We start from the raw sequence: 15,660 nt of genomic DNA on the forward strand, positions 1-15,660 counted from the left end.
AGCGCAATGGGTTACCCGCCTCATATTGGTATGTTGACTAAGTATGTGCTGGCAGAGGGTCTGGACGGACAATATCCTGGAAAGTTCCAGAAAATGTATCACCAGGCCGTCCACAAACCGGGTTACGGTCCCTAGTACAAACTGCTAAAATACTCAAGTCTACTCTCCCGTGCACTATCCACAACACCTTGAACATGTGACAGACCCCAAAATAATTCTCAAAATAGCCATTTTCGTTATCTAAGCCACGCACCTTATGGTGAGCTTCAGTAGCTGGCCGTACTGCATGGGTGGGAGCAATGTATTTTATTAGTTTCCTATATAGCGCAGCTAAAAGCAGAAGACGGTGACAGTGCGTTTAACAGAGAAAGCAAACTAGTAGTTAATACACAATACCAAGTTGCCAACAGCGAAGAAAATCAACGGCAGGTGAGGTTGTAGTGGGAGACGGACGAAAAACAGGTGCGAAGCTGAGCGGGGTGAGTGTCACCACTAGCCAGGGGCTAACGGTCTCTCGCGGGCCTCCCAGAGGCTGTGGGGCATTGGATTCCATCCCCTATTTCTGTTGTCACTGTGCCTTCTCCAGGTTGCTGGAATGCCGCTGCTGGGGGCGACGACGGCGCCCGTCTACCGGTGAACCTTCCTCGGCCAGGGACGGTCTGTCGAAGAGCCCCGTCACCACGGCAACAGGACTGGCCGCTGTACGATTGTCTCCGTAAACTACCACTTCAACAGCAGCCGCCCGCGTGAAGGTGGGGCGTTCACATCCGGGGTGGATGAATCCTGCTCCCTGCCTGGGCGGTGGCTCGACGATCACTTCCGGTGTGGCTGTGTCATCTTTTCCGGGCTGGTCATTCTCGCTCCTAACCAATGACAGGCTTCACGGGGCGGTGCAGCCAGCCTTTCCTTACTCCACCCCTACGGTGCCAGTCTGCGCGAACCAGCTTTCCAATTGGTGTTCTTTGCCTTCGATTTTCAAGTTCTTTCGGAGTTGATAGCAAAGCAGAAGTAATCGGATGCTTTAAGATTTTCTTTCGGGAGGCGAAAGGAGGTAAGTCTTCACGTTGGGAGGTTGCCGCCCCAGTCAGAAAGGTTATTGTACTTGTAGGACACTTTGGCAAGGCTTGGCACCTAGGGAGGGTAGATGGCAGCTCACCTTTCCAGCGCTTGGGACTTGAGCAGGCAGGGCACTCACTTTGCTAGGACAGACGGGAGGGCACTATAAGTGCACGGTAGAGCTCTTTGGAAGAGATGAAAAGTTGTCTTAATAAAACGGAAGGGGGTGTACTTTGGGAGTGCTTTTTGGGCGGGAAGATGGAAGGGAAGTTTAGAAGTAGAGAACATATGGGATTAGGTGGAAATAGTTTGTCGTTTTTAGGGGATGATGGTGCACAGGGCTCTGGCTCTGTGTGCAGTTGGGACTTGTATGGTCTAAGACTCTAAGTAATGGTCCATGTCGGCAACCGGTATGTTGCAACAGCCGTGCAGGTGTGGTACGGTACTTGGAGAGAAACACTGTGTGCTTTTGCGGTACACATTGCACAGTAATGGATTCTTGTAGCATTGCCTCGGTAATTTGTATGGACATGGTTGTAGCAAGGAAGGTGTAAATAATTCCACACAGTGGGCGGGACGCTGCCCGGATTGTGGCTTTGGTTGTCTGAAAAAATAATGCATCTTGAGAATTGGTCCGTCAGTGAAAAAGAGAAAAACCCACAAGAGTAGCCCATCCGATGTCCTCACTTCAGAAGTGTCCAAAAAGGTGAATGTGGGTCACTTTCGCCTCGCACCCCTAATGTTATGCGCCCCCTAAAATAGGCATTTTCCAAGATTCTTTTCTTGTAATGTAAAAATAAGTCTTTACCTTCCTAGAAATCTCTCTGGCTTGTCATGTGCCCTCTATCCTAATTTCACTTTGTTTGACCATGCTCATCTCTTTAAAAAAAAAAATGAATTTTCTTCGCAAATAGTTTCATCCCCAAAATATTCCCCTTTCGTAAACCAGTCTCTAATTCTCAACAAAAGTTGTCTTCAGCCCGATTTGACGACGTTGTCCTTTTGATTATTCTACGCGTTCCCCAAACAGAACGTATTGTGTGTCCTCCTTGCTTTAAACATTGTTCTTCACGCTTATAGTATACCATAGTAGGAGTACACCACAGCGAATGTGCGTTCCGGTAAACGGAGAGTCTGTACCATGATCGTGTGTGTGCTGGCAGATCTGACGGTGGTTTGGCAACACACTGCCGTAGTTTAGGCGCAGGACACGCTCCGCACTGGGCAGAGGGAGAGGTGAGTTAGCATTCTGCATGAACTTGAGAGACTGGGTTGTACTTGACAGGAATGCGCTCTGTCAGGCAGCAAACGTGGACCCAGCATTGAGCAGAGTAGTGGGATGGGCCGCTGGGCGCACTAGGAAGCGGTCCAAGTGAAACTGGCTTCATGTCTGGGGGAGGGAGCGGTCAGGATCGCCCTCTGCGTTCTGACTCATACGGGCTGCAGCTGTTTCAGTGGATTTCCATTCGGCTTCGCAGTGCTTTGTCCGTGTGAAGTAGTACGTGGATTAGCAGGGACACCGGCTCTCCAAGCGAAGAAACGAAGTTCAACTGAACACTTTTTGACCTTGACATTTCCCGAAGCCAACATGTGTTAAATAGTCACTATGATTTTTGTTGGTAATATGTTCACTTTTCCTGCTTGTTTTCTGATTCAAACCGTTTCCCTTTTTTGCGATTTGGAAGTCATTATTAGAGCAAATTCTAAACCTCCAAATAGAAACGCCTGCTTTTATTACATTAACTTTAATTGTTTACAATTGAATCCTTTTACTGCTTCTTTGTGATCAGGTGTATTTAGAAAAGTAAGGACTATGGTTAACTTTACATTTAGATATCTGAATTAATCAAGTTCCAAATTCATAAACCTTACCCATGACATTCCTATTTTACCACATAAAGCATGAAACCATACTTCTTATAGCCGTCCGTTCTGCCCAGTGATGCCTCCTTCACCTCACTTCTCCTGAGAAACAAGATGGCTGCTCAGGTGGTCCCAGAAGGATAATAACATATATAAACGTTATCCGCTTATAGAATTAGCATTTACAAAACCTTTGAAATTTATTGAAAAAAAATATAGGTGTCACGCCTGTTATAGTTAGGAATTAGCATTTAAAAAACCTTGCAAATTCACTTGAAAAAACCATAGGTTTCAGGCCTTCTATAGTTAGGAATTAGCATTTAAAAAACCATTGAAATTGCTCCTATATAGTTAGTTGTACTAACTATATTTCGCGCACCCGCAATCCACTGCTGATGATGTCACATATTACATCATTCATGACATGGTCAGTGACATCACTGATGACATCTCAAATGACATCACTGATGACATCTCATTTGACATCACTGATCACATCACTGATGATATCATTCATGTGATAATACGATGCACCTCCTCACACTCTAATATAACCTTTAATACACCCAGTGTTAAATACAGACTACCATTCTTGAAACCATTGACACACCAATACCAGTTACTACATACGCACTCACTGTTTCCTAGGTCTACACACACATTCACTCATTCACCCATAGAATCACTCATACATACAGTCCCTCATCAATACAACACTATCATATGCACTCATACACCTATACAGACACTCACACACTGCCACTCATCCATGGAGTTACTCACACACCTAGTCAGTCATGCAAAGAATCAATCACACTTCCATTTCCTCAACTATACAGTTATACACACAACACCTTACTTATTCAAACATATACTAACGCATACTTACTCTCTTATACAATCACTGATACAAGTACACAATGATCCATACAGCCACTCGCACATTCACTGGCTCTCATGTATAGTCATTTATATATGCCAACTCTCACATGCACTGTGTTTTACATATGTACTTACTTGGACATGTAGCACTGAGATATCCATTCACTCACCAACACACCCATGCACACAGTCAACCGCCCATATAGCTGTTTCTACATGCACTCTTGAACTCATACACCTAGTGAATCAACTGCTCACACATCTATGCACAGTCACACACCTCCCAGCCACCCACACACACACTCAGTCTCCCATTCAAATACTTGGGCAACCAATCAATAACCCATATAGCCACTCATATAGCTACTGATCAATACATGCAGCGGCTTACACAACAACAGACATACTGATGCACACATTCAGACAGTTTAGTCACTATCCCATGCATTTAATAAAACACATTTAATCACTCACTCATACAGTCAGTCACGCACCTAATAAATCCTTCATCCAATCAATCAATCAATCAATCATGCCATTTGTATAGCGCACTACTCACCCGGGAGGGTCTCAAGGCGCTTGGGGGGAGGGGTATGCTACTGCTCGAACAGCCAGGTCTTGAGTTGTTTCCTGAAGGCGAGATGGTCCTGGGTCAGCCGAAGGTGGATGGGGAGGGAGTTCCAAGTCTTGGCAGCCAGGTAAGAGAAGGATCTTCCTCCGGCGGTGGCTCTTCGGATGCGTGGTACGGCTGCGAGGGCGAGGCTGGTGGACCGTAGCTGGCGGGTGGGCGTGTAGAAGGTCAGGCAGTCGTTGAGGTACTTGGGGCCCAGGTCGTGGAGAGACTTGTGTGCGTGGGTGAGGAGCCGGAACGTGATCCTCTTGTCGACGGGGAGCCAGTGCAGGTTCCTCAGGTGGCTGGAGATGTGGCTGCGTCGGGGGACATCCAGGATGAGTCGGGCGGAGGCATTCTGGATGCGCTGGAGTCTTTTCTGTAGCTTGGCTGTGGTTCCGGCGTAGAGGGCGTTTCCCTAGTCCAGTCGGCTGGTGACTAGTGCCTGGGTGACAGTCTTCCTGGTCTCGATCCAGCGGAAGATCTTGCGAAGCATACGCAGGGTGTTGAAGCACGATGAGGAGACGGCGTTGACTTGTCTGGTCATCGAGAGGGAGGGGTCCAGGATGAAGCCCAGGTTGCGTGCGTGGTCGGTTGGCTTGGGTGCGGTGCCCAGGGCTGGGGGCCACCAGGAGTCGTCCCAGGCGGAGGGCGAAGATCCCAGGATGAGGACTTCCGTCTTGTCCGAGTTCAGTTTCAGGCGGCTGTCCTTCATCCACTCGGCGACGTCTTTCATCCCTTCGTGTAGGCAGGTTCTGGCGGTGTCGGGGTCTCTGGTGAGGGAGAGGATCAGCTGGGTGTCGTCGGCGTAAGAGATGATGTTGAGGTTGTGCTGGTGTGCGATGGCTGCGAGAGGTTTCATGTAGATGTTGAAGAGGGTGGGGCTGAGTGAAGATCCTTGCGGGACGCCGCAGATGACTTCGGTGGCCTCGGAGCGAAACGGGGGGAGGCGGACTCTTTGTGTTCTTCCGGCGAGGAACGAGATGATCCACTCCAGTGCCTTCTCTTGGATACAGATGTTGCTGAGGCGCTGGACTAGGGTGCGGTGGCAGACCGTGTCGAACGCAGCGGAGAGGTCCAGGAGGATGAGGGCCACTGTTTCCCCCTTGTCGAGCAGGGTCCGGATGTCGTCGGTGGCTGCGATGAGGGCGGTCTCGGTGCTGTGGTTGGCTCTGAAGCCGGACTGCGAGGGGTCGAGGGATCCGTTCGTCTCGAGGAAGGCGGTCAGCTGTCTGTTGACGATCTTCTCGATGACTTTAGCAGGAAAAGGGAGGAGCGAGATGGGGCGGAAGTTTTTGAGATCGGTGGGGTCCGCTGTAGGTTTCTTCAGGAGGGCGCTGATCTCGGCGTGCTTCCAGCTCTCCGGGAAGGTGGCGGTGTTGAAGGAGGCGTTGATGATGTTCCGGAGTTGGGGTGCGATGGTGGAGTCGGCCTTGTTGAAGACGTGGTGTGGACAGGGGTCGGTAGGTGATTCGGAGTGGATGGTATTCATCGTGCGGGCTGTGTCTTCGGTGGTCACCGTGGTCCAGGTGCGAAGGGTGGCGGTGGGGGGCGTTGGTTCGACGGTTGGGTGCGTGGGTGGGGCGCCGAAGCTGTTGTGGATGTCGGCGATCTTGCGGTGGAAGAACGAGGCGAGGGAGTCGCAGAGGTCTTGTGACGGAGTGATGTCGTTGGTGCCGGTGCTGGGTTTTAGAACTTCTTGACGATAGTGAAGAGCTCTTTGCTGTCGTGGGCGTTGTTGTCCAGTCGTTCCTTCAGGGATTTCTTCTTGGTGGTGCGGATGAGCTGGTGGTGCTTGCGGGTAGCGTGTTTGAGGGCGGTCATGTTGTCGGTGGTCCGGTCGCGGAGCCAGGCTTTCTCGAGGGTGCGGCAGGTCTTCTTGGAGTCCTTGAGGTCGTCGGTGAACCAGGATGCCTTCTTGCTTCTGGGTCTGCTGGGAGGGTTCTTTAGTGGCGCGAGGTCGTCGGCGCAGGCGGTCAGCCACTGTGTGAAGTTGCGGGCTGCTTCGTTGGGGTCCGTTGTGTTGGCGGGTGGGCTCTGGCTGAGGGAGGTGGTGAGCTGGTCTGCGGTGATCTTGCTCCAATTCCTGTGAGGTACCTGTTGCGGGTGGTGGTGGGTCGTGGATCTTTTGAAGCTGAAGTGGACGCAGCTGTGGTCGGTCCAGTGGAGTCCGGTGGCGTGGCTGAAGGTGATGTACTTGCTGGAAGAGAAGACGGGATCAAGCGTGTGGCCGGCGTAGTTGGTGGGGGTGTTGACCAGTTGCTTGAGTCCGAGGTTGGCGAGGTTTTCCAGCAGGGCGGTGGTGTTGCGGTCCTTGTTGTTCTCCAGGTGGAAGTTGAGGTCCCCGAGGAGGATGTAGTCAGTGGAGGGGAGGGCGTGCGGGCTGATGAAGTCTGTGATGTCTTCGCTGAATTGTGTGCGTGGTCCCGGGGGGTCTGTAGACGAGGGTGCCTCTGAGGGTCGTCTTAGGGTCGGTGTGAATCTGGAAGTGGAGATGTTCGGCTGCGGCGAAGGAGTCGTTGGCGTCGGTCGTGATGCGGATGGTGTTCCTGTGGACGATGGCGATGCCACCTCCGGTCTGGTTGATGCGGTCCCTCCTGATGATCTTGTACCCGTCCGGGATGGCGATGTCGGGTGCAGAGGAGGCGTTCATCCAGGTTTCCGTGAGGAAGGCGACGTCCGGTGATGTAGCGTCGAGGAGGTTCCAGATTTCCACGGCGTGTCTGTGGACGGAGCGGGTGTTGATCAGGATGCACTTGAGGTGGTTGCTGCTGGTGTTTGTCTTGGCGGGTGCGGGGCAGGTTCGGAGGCAGGTGAACTTGCAGGTGAAGGGTCCGTGGGTGCGTCTCGGGGTGGCTCGGCAGCAGGCGTGGGTCCGGCCGGCATTGAGTGCGTTGAGAGTGGCGGCGTCGTAGGTCAGTCGGGTCGTCTTGCCTCGGCGGGGAGGGCCAGGGGTCCTGGTGCTGGGCGCAAGCCAGGCGCGGACGGGCGCAGACTGGCTTACCTTTGGCGCGCCTTCGGCGCTCAATCGGCGCTCCCGCTGCGCGCATCCGCTGCGCGGTCGCTCTGGGGGCATCATAAGTAAGGAGCCGGGAGGGAGGAGCAGCTGGGTGGCGGGAGTGGGGCGGCGAATGGAATCACAGGGGGGCGGGGCCGCAGGGAGGCAGCGGCGGGAAATTCCAAGAAGCAGCGGGCAGCGGGAAATTCCCAGGAGCAGCGGGAAATTCCCAGGAGCAGCGGGCAGCGAGCGAAGGAATCTGCAGGCAGGAGGTGGCAAAGGCAGGCCGGAGCGGCAGCAGTGAGTGGGGCGACCAAGCCCTGTGGAGGGCAGACACTTATACATCCACACATTCTTCAATATGTAAAACATATTTAAACTTTACAGAAACACACAGTCACTGGATGATGTCATCAGTGATGTCATTTGAGATGTCATCAGTGATATCATCAGTGATGTCACTGACCATGTCATGAAAGATGTAATATGTGACATCATCAGCAGTGGATTGCGGGTGCGCGAAATATAGTTGGTACAACTAACTATATAGGGGCAATTTCAATGGTTTTTTAAATGCTAATTCCTAACTATATAAGGCCTGAAACTTATGGTTTTTTAAGTGAATATATATATATATATATATCTATATATATATATCCAAACAAAGCTCCCCCAAAAAGGAAGAAGCAGAAGCCCAGAGGGGATCAAGGTAGGGAGCCTTTATTAACTTGCAAACATCCCTGATGGCGGCGAATGCATTTCGGTGTCTACCTTCATCAGCGCCCAACACCAGAATGTGTAACCAGCAGAGTAACTCCCCTCTTCCTCTTATCAGGTGTGATCGAGTTCGCTCCTCCCCTGCATTGGTGCGTCTCACCAGGTGAAGTCCATTCTCTGGACTACCACTCCCAGGGGGGGGGTGGTGGTGTGTGTGTGTGTGTGTATATATAAGTGTGTATGTGTATATATTTGTGTGTGTGTGTATATATATATATGTGTGTGTCTATATCTGTGTGTGTGTGTATGTTTATGTATATATATATATATATGTATGTTTGTGCTGTGGTGCTTCTGACCTTCTGGCTGCGAACTGGAGCTGGCTGGGTCCGTTCTTCGTTGAAGAATGTATATATTTATATATCCATCCAACAGGTAGCCAGAGAAAAGAGAGAAGCCAGCCGGCAGAATTTGCATCCATTTCTTTAATGAAGGTCACAGCGCACAAAGCACGAGCTCAAACACCAGCCGCCTCATTGAATTTTGATGCCAGACGCGTTTCGAGATGTAAATCTCTTCCTCAGTGGCAGTCAGTCAACTAATGCACGGCATACTTGCACCAATTAAATAGTTACGTCTCAGCCCCAGTGGGCGTGGCCACTTGTGTGGCCTTCTGGATACTGTAGTGCATCGTAGTTGCTCTTGTGTGAGTCCGTTTCTAAAAGTTGACAAAATAATGAAAAATATATATATATATTTATAATTTCAGTGATCTACCCGGTTACTAGGATCTCTGACTGGTGGCAGTTTGGGCCGGGGTCTAAACTCCTTGTCGTACATCCATACCACTGTTGGTTGAAAATTGACCCACCCCACCCTTTTAGCCCTGCTCCACAGCCTTTAATTGCAGCCAGCATAGAGGTGAACCTTGACTGTTATTTTCCTGACTCTTAACCTCCGAAACTTAACATTGACGAGTGTACTTTGGGCCCCGACCTACCAGTTCTGCTTTTTGTTGGGAACAGCAGGTGTCTCTATTTGCTACCCCACCTGTAGCCTCCCGTTAAACTATTCTTTACTTCCGAGTCATAGCTTGATCGAAGAGTGGAGTGTTGAGGTGAGGTGAATGACAACACTTCCAGCAGACAAAACACTGCTGCAATATGGTGCAGTTCATCAAGACTACAGACACATCAAGTGTCACCTCACAATGATGCCATCACATTGCTGTGGTGCTACTCTGCCACCCTATCCCTCACATGTTCACTTGCTTGATGCTATACCAAGGAGTCATATTCCTACTGCTGAAATAGAAAAGGCAGTGAAACGGGACATTCCATTTCTTGTGGTTGTAGCAGAAAATGTCTATGAACTGGGTAGCAGAGGAAGGAGTAGTGTATGGGGGAAAGACTTTAACTGTAATAAAAATGGTGTGGTGGCAACGAGTTAATAACTTGAAGGGTGACGCGTAGGGCATACATGGGGATGGTCTTCCTTGTAGCAAGAGTGAATGAAGGTGGAAAGCTTAATCCAAAAGGATGCTCGGTGCCATATCCACCAGGCTAAATTAGTGACTGAAAGTTCATCCTGAATAGGGTTGTTATTATTCTTCGAACTGGGTAGTTGCCCTTCCTAGGAAGATAACAATGCAATGTATTACATGCCCTATCCTGATTTCAGAAACTTTTCTAATGACTTTTCTGTGTGCTCTCCAAATAGCAAGTGTTAGGATTGCTGCCTTGGTCCTTCTGGAAATAAGATTGGGTAGGACTTCTCTGGTGTGGTTTCCCTTGTTCCTACTGAACTGTCATCCGGTTTCTTTTCCTCCTTTCACTTCTTCTTTCAGGTCAGTCTACTATGTTATCAACAGGGACCCACTCTTTTCATATAACCTGCTCAGCGTGTGTGTTAAGCTATTGGTTTGCTTTGACCAGTCCTGTAGTCCTCACTTTTATAGGTACAATGATAGCCAAACTATTTTGAAGCTTTGTGGGGGTCTCTAGTCTGCAGCAAATGGTTTACCGTAGTGTATGGCGGATGGCTAGCTATAGGCTCAAATTAAATTTCATCCGTGAATAATAATTGGATAATGTATCCGGGCCCACACATAATGGCTGGAGCTTGCCAATAACTGTGTTATAGAACTTGAATTTCATGTACAAATGTAATCTCTACTGAAGACCCAGGATATAAGTCTTTCTTCATCTTGTTTTTTCCCATCTCCGTGAGCTGTAAAAATTCAGCCTATTTGTCATCTGGCGCCTCACACCTAAGCATTCTGTGCCATCGTTGGATCAGTCTAGACTGCAGTTGCCAGACTATTAGGTCTATACATTTCAGTTTTACCGGAAAATTGAAAGCCATTTATTAGTCCTGTGTATGGAACTTAAAGCCCTCTTCTCCTTTTTTTCAAACAATTAGAGAGGCTGGTCATTTTGTACTGAAATGTATGCACAGAAGGTTGGCATGGATAATGACCTGCTGTTTTTTGTTGTGTTTTTTTTTTGGAAGATGCACATACTTTTGGGAATTCTCTTCACTTTTTCCTGCTTCTGATGGCTAATTTGCGTTTTTGTAAGCAAAGAATAATCTAGTCTCATTTTTGAACTTTCTAGATTTACCAATAAACCTTTAGTGACTGTGCCTGTTACAAATCTAAAATAATAAAACAGCTCTTTGAAATACTGGGAAAGGAATCTTTCACTTTTTTCCGTTGTTAATATTGGCCTACCAATTCCAACATACACAGTACTGTAGCCTTAAAAGTTGGGATAGGATGAGGCCCCCATGAAGATCTGGAGGTAGTTGACAACTCTACTGACAACCATTATCTGATATAGTTGGTAATGTGATGTGCAGTTAATAACAGAAAAGTACACATTTGAAACGCCAAATGCAAGGTCTGATGTCCCGTGTGAGTTATCCTAAAATAAATAACGAGGATAAAAGGATATTCTGAACTTTTGAATCGGGTATTTGATATTCTATGCTTTCATTGTTTCATGTATCTTGTATATGAACACTGGGATGTGTATATTTGCACTATGTAAATGTATGTGTTCTGGACAACCTATTGAAAAGCAAATAAGTAAAGGAAATTGCTTGATTTAAAGAAACGTTGGTTAATTGACCATGACTATACCAAACTAGAAATTGCCTCTTGTTTTGTGTGATAGTCCTTTAATTTTGCTGCTTACTAATTTTTGCAAAATAATTCAGCACTTTAATTGCTAGCCTTAATTATTAAGACAATCCCTACTCTTAAAAAGGGATCATTTAGTGACCCTTTTGTAGAGATATTGATTGTTCAACATTTGCTCACAATTCTTGGCTAAGAATTGTGGGACCCGACTGAATCCTTTGTAGTCTTTAAAATTGTATACCCAGGTTCTGAGTGACACTGGGTAATCCCATTATTTATATATATATATATATATATATATATATATATATATATATATATATATTTTATTTTTTATTTTTTTATTAAAGACCTTTATTTAGTAGACCACATCAAACATTCCTCGCCTACAACCCTTCGGGCCGGCAAACAATCAAAAACCTAGTTAGTTTCATAGAACAAAGACACAGCCCAGTGCAATCCCATTATATTTAATGGTTCTATTGGTAATCTATGCTGCGCTTTTACGGTAAACTAGGGTTCTAACAATTTATATTCATGCTGAAAGATTGTCGACTGGATGAATTCAGACACCCCATTTTTACATATGATCATATTAGGGCACCCTCTCTGTTTCTCAAATGGCCACAATTAATGCAGATATTCGTCATGTGTGATGTTTGTCCCCAGTGCCGCATTTTATGAAGGGTATTTTCGCAGTCCTCTGTCGGGGGGGAAATTTATAAAGGCTCATGCTGTTTTGTATTGAATGTTACTTTTTAGTGTTAACTATGTTTATTGGAAGCACAAATTCAAACTACAGTCCAATCAAGCTTGTGGCACCAGCATGCATTAAGTTGAACATTCCTCCAAAGATGAATCGCCACACATACCTGTGTGGCATATAAGGACCCTGTAGGGAAGAGGGACTATAATGAAACAAAAGAACCGTGTTCTTAACAACAAAATTAGCTCACACCCTCTCTTCAGTGTGAGCAGTCCCCAGGCCCTCAATACTTCAAGGCCCAAAGTCCACAACACCCCCACACCCTACCCACACACACACACACACACACGCACGTCTAGACACTGCCTCAACAAAGACTTCCCTAATTAGGAGTCATTCTGTTAATAGAGGCCCTTGCAGCGTCAACCTACGGGGAAAAAAACGTTTGCTGGTCAAGTTCTGCTTTCATATTCACAGGAAAGACCACAGAGACAGCCGGCCCTTTGTCACCATGTCATGCTTGACCTCTAGCCAAAGGTGTCTTCCTCACAACGTAGTAGTATTATAATCTGGAAACAACCGCACCTGCTGGTGTCTCCGCATCGGAGTCTACTTCCAGATTGCCATTTCAGAGAATCTGCTCTCTCCATTCCATCATGGCTACCATTACTTCCCTTCTCCGTCTAGTCGTGTGTCTATAGACCCTTTGGACCATTCCATATGCTCCTTTTGGAAGAGGATAGTGGAAAAGGCAGTTTCCCTTGTGATCCTCCAGCCTGCAGACTGACATTTTTTAATTTCATTTACTTACCAGCATGCTCCATCCCTCCACCCATGTGATTGCTACAGCTCATTTTAGAGGAAGAACTTAAAAACCCAATTTTTTTAAATGTGACCATTTAATTTCTGCCCATTTATACCGTGGTCAAAATAAAAGTAGATAGAACAGGGCCTAGGCAGTGCAGGAGCCTTGCTGTACACCGCTATGTTATCGCACACAGGGACATACTCTTTCCCTTTGTGCACAGTACCTTCAGCTGTGTCGGGCTCTCACTGACACAGTGCATGGTCATCCCTTTGATAAAACAGAAATGTCCAAACTGTGTATTGGACTACTCTCGTGGCCACTTCATGGTATGAGTGCACACCATTTTGGGCATACCCTTCATGTTCAAGCGCAGTATAAGTTGCAAGCACAAAGTCCATTGTTTTTGTTAAAAATAGTGTGAACTGTGCTTCTACTTTCTCAGTACTCGACTTAAATGTTTTATCTTCAGCATTGTATTTGTTCTCCATCTTCTTTTTAAATTATCTTGTTTTCTGCGCTGCTGATTGTGAAATGATGATAACCACCTTTGCTTACATTTCCTTCTACTCGAGTATAATAATTTTGTCTCTAGAAGTAAACCTCTAAGAGGTTGTGGCTGTGCTGGGAAGACTGAAGTTAAGATGGAGACCTTTACAAAAGCTGGTAGTGCAGCTTCCGTTCAGTGGTCATACAACGGCAGGGTTTTAAGTGAGATTAAAAAGTTTGTGTGGGGGGTATAGAGGGTGAGTGGTCTATGTAATTAAGAGCGTGGCTTAAACACAAAAGCAATTTCGGTGATTCCCATAGTGTACCACTTAACTGGTATTTTGGTTTCTCGGAGCGATCTGTTACAGCATCTAGGTAACACAACTGACATACTCCTAAACCAGTCCGGATTACTGGCTTTGTCAATGGGTGTTGGTTGTTTAAAAGAAATGAGTAACAACAATGATTTTGTTGTAAATAAGTAATATTCAAAATGTTTTAATTCTAAAATTGTGAGCCTATGAACTAAATCTTACTGAGGCCTGTGATCGGGGTAGTGGTCTCCGAGTGTCTCTGTCACACTTGGTATGTTCAATCTATGTAATTAATACATGTATACCTTTTTTCTCTCCACATCCCGCCCGCCTACATATCTTACACCTAATCTCTTTCCTCTTCAGCCCTATTTTCACTCTCTCCTGGATGCACTTCCTCGCGTCTTCTCCACTTGACCATCCCCCAAAAAATGTTCTTATTCACCTGTAAGGACTGCATCTTGTTTTACTTTTGCCTTCCCAATATTGTGATAACTGTGTACCTCCTTTATACACACACTTGCACAGAATCACAATTGCAACTGGAATGTAAGATCTTTGTGCGCTCCGCAGAGAGGCCATGGATTGGATGATATGTATTCTGTACACCTTTTTTGACCCGATGGTAGACGCGGACTTCAGCCTCAATGTTAGTGTTCTCAATTGTGGCCCTATTATAAATACCGAGACGCCACTCAGTGCAAAGTATGCACTATAAAAAGTAATATGCTACACGGAAAAAATCAAATACAGAAACACAACATCCTGGAAATAACTAACACTGTTAGGAAAGGCAAGATAGAGATCCGTTTCAGTGCCCGTTTTTAATGAATACCGGTTCTGAGACCCAGACGGACCCGGGCCCACTTAGACCCTGCTTGTCGGGCTGCCCTCCTTGAAGGCCAAAAGTATGATATGTAAAAGGGGATAGAAATGCTGGCCTTGTAAGTTAGTGGGGTGCTAATATTCACAAGTATGCCGGTTTGATCTAGAGCCCTTTTTAGGTCGCAGCCTTCCTGACAGTGCAGCTGTCTGGTTTGCTAAAGACATCTTGGGGACATTCAGAAAGTTGACCTAGGAATGCATTCCGCCCGTTGCTTACAATTGGCTTGTGGCTGTAACTCAGATGTTCTGCCTTTCTATTTTCTGGCTTAATTTGCTTTAGGCTGTCCAGCTCTGGTTCGTCCTTCTCGTTGTCCAAACCTTGTTCTGTATTCTAACGAACTCCCTTTCTGTAAACAGCCCTTTTAAATCTTGTTGTTTTGTCACATTTGCTGTGAATTCAAAGACTGAGGTCAGGTGTCAGGCTGTGTCTTCCAAGGAGTTTGGCATTTAGTTTTCTTTCTCTGGCTTCAAATAGAATGTATGTAACAATCATGCTGGCTAGTAGGGGCTGCTTGAGGAAGGCTGTACAGATGCAATATTTTTTTTCTAGCACGCAATAAAATGTTAATGTCTTTCAATGAACTGTGCTGACATCAATTCAATACATTGGGTGATGACGTTGCCTCACATAGTTTGTGTGCTTTATGCTTTTATCAGTAAAACTGTATGTAAGTGCAAATGTATTGGTCATTTCAAATGAAGATGTCTTGTCAGTGTAATGGCAATATGCTTTTATAAATAAATAAATACCATGCATCCTCTACGTTACCCCATTCCACTCTACTCTGCACCACTCCACGCCACTGCACTACTCCATTGCCACTGTACTCTTCTCTACACCAATCCACAACTCTCTGCACCACTCCACTCTATTCTATGCCAATACACTCTACCCCACTTTACTCTACTATGCACCACTGTACTCTGAACCACTTTGCACCACTCCTTGCCACCCTACGCTGCAACACTGCACTCTATGCCAATGCACTCTATGCCACTTTACTCCATATCAATTCACTATACTCCAATCTACTCTGCACCAAGTCACTCTGCTCCAGTCTATTCTGCCCCAAATAACTCTACTCTGCACCAAATCACTCAATGCCACTGTACTGTACTCCACTGCACTATACGCCACTCTGTTCTTCTCTGCCACTCCACTCTACTCCGAAACATTCTACTCAGCAACTGCA

The 15,660-nt window shown here is 46.7% G+C and overlaps 1 protein-coding gene across 2 annotated transcripts in view; it reads left to right on the forward strand.

Moving 5' to 3' along the window:
* Positions 1-876: 876 nt before the first annotated feature.
* PACSIN2 (protein kinase C and casein kinase substrate in neurons 2) overlaps positions 877-15,660 on the forward strand; it is a 581,107-nt gene continuing 566,323 nt past the window's right edge. The window contains exon 1 of one of the 2 annotated variants that reach the window (XM_078673888.1): positions 877-1,051. The gene's annotated coding sequence lies outside the window, so the exon portion shown is untranslated. The remainder of the gene's footprint in view (positions 1,052-15,660) is intronic. The other variant, XM_078673891.1, reaches the window with a different exon arrangement.

The sequence above is a fragment of the Lissotriton helveticus genome, chromosome 1_1 (genome assembly GCF_964261635.1).
Source record: "Lissotriton helveticus chromosome 1_1, aLisHel1.1, whole genome shotgun sequence".
Lineage (NCBI taxonomy): Eukaryota > Metazoa > Chordata > Amphibia > Caudata > Salamandridae > Lissotriton > Lissotriton helveticus.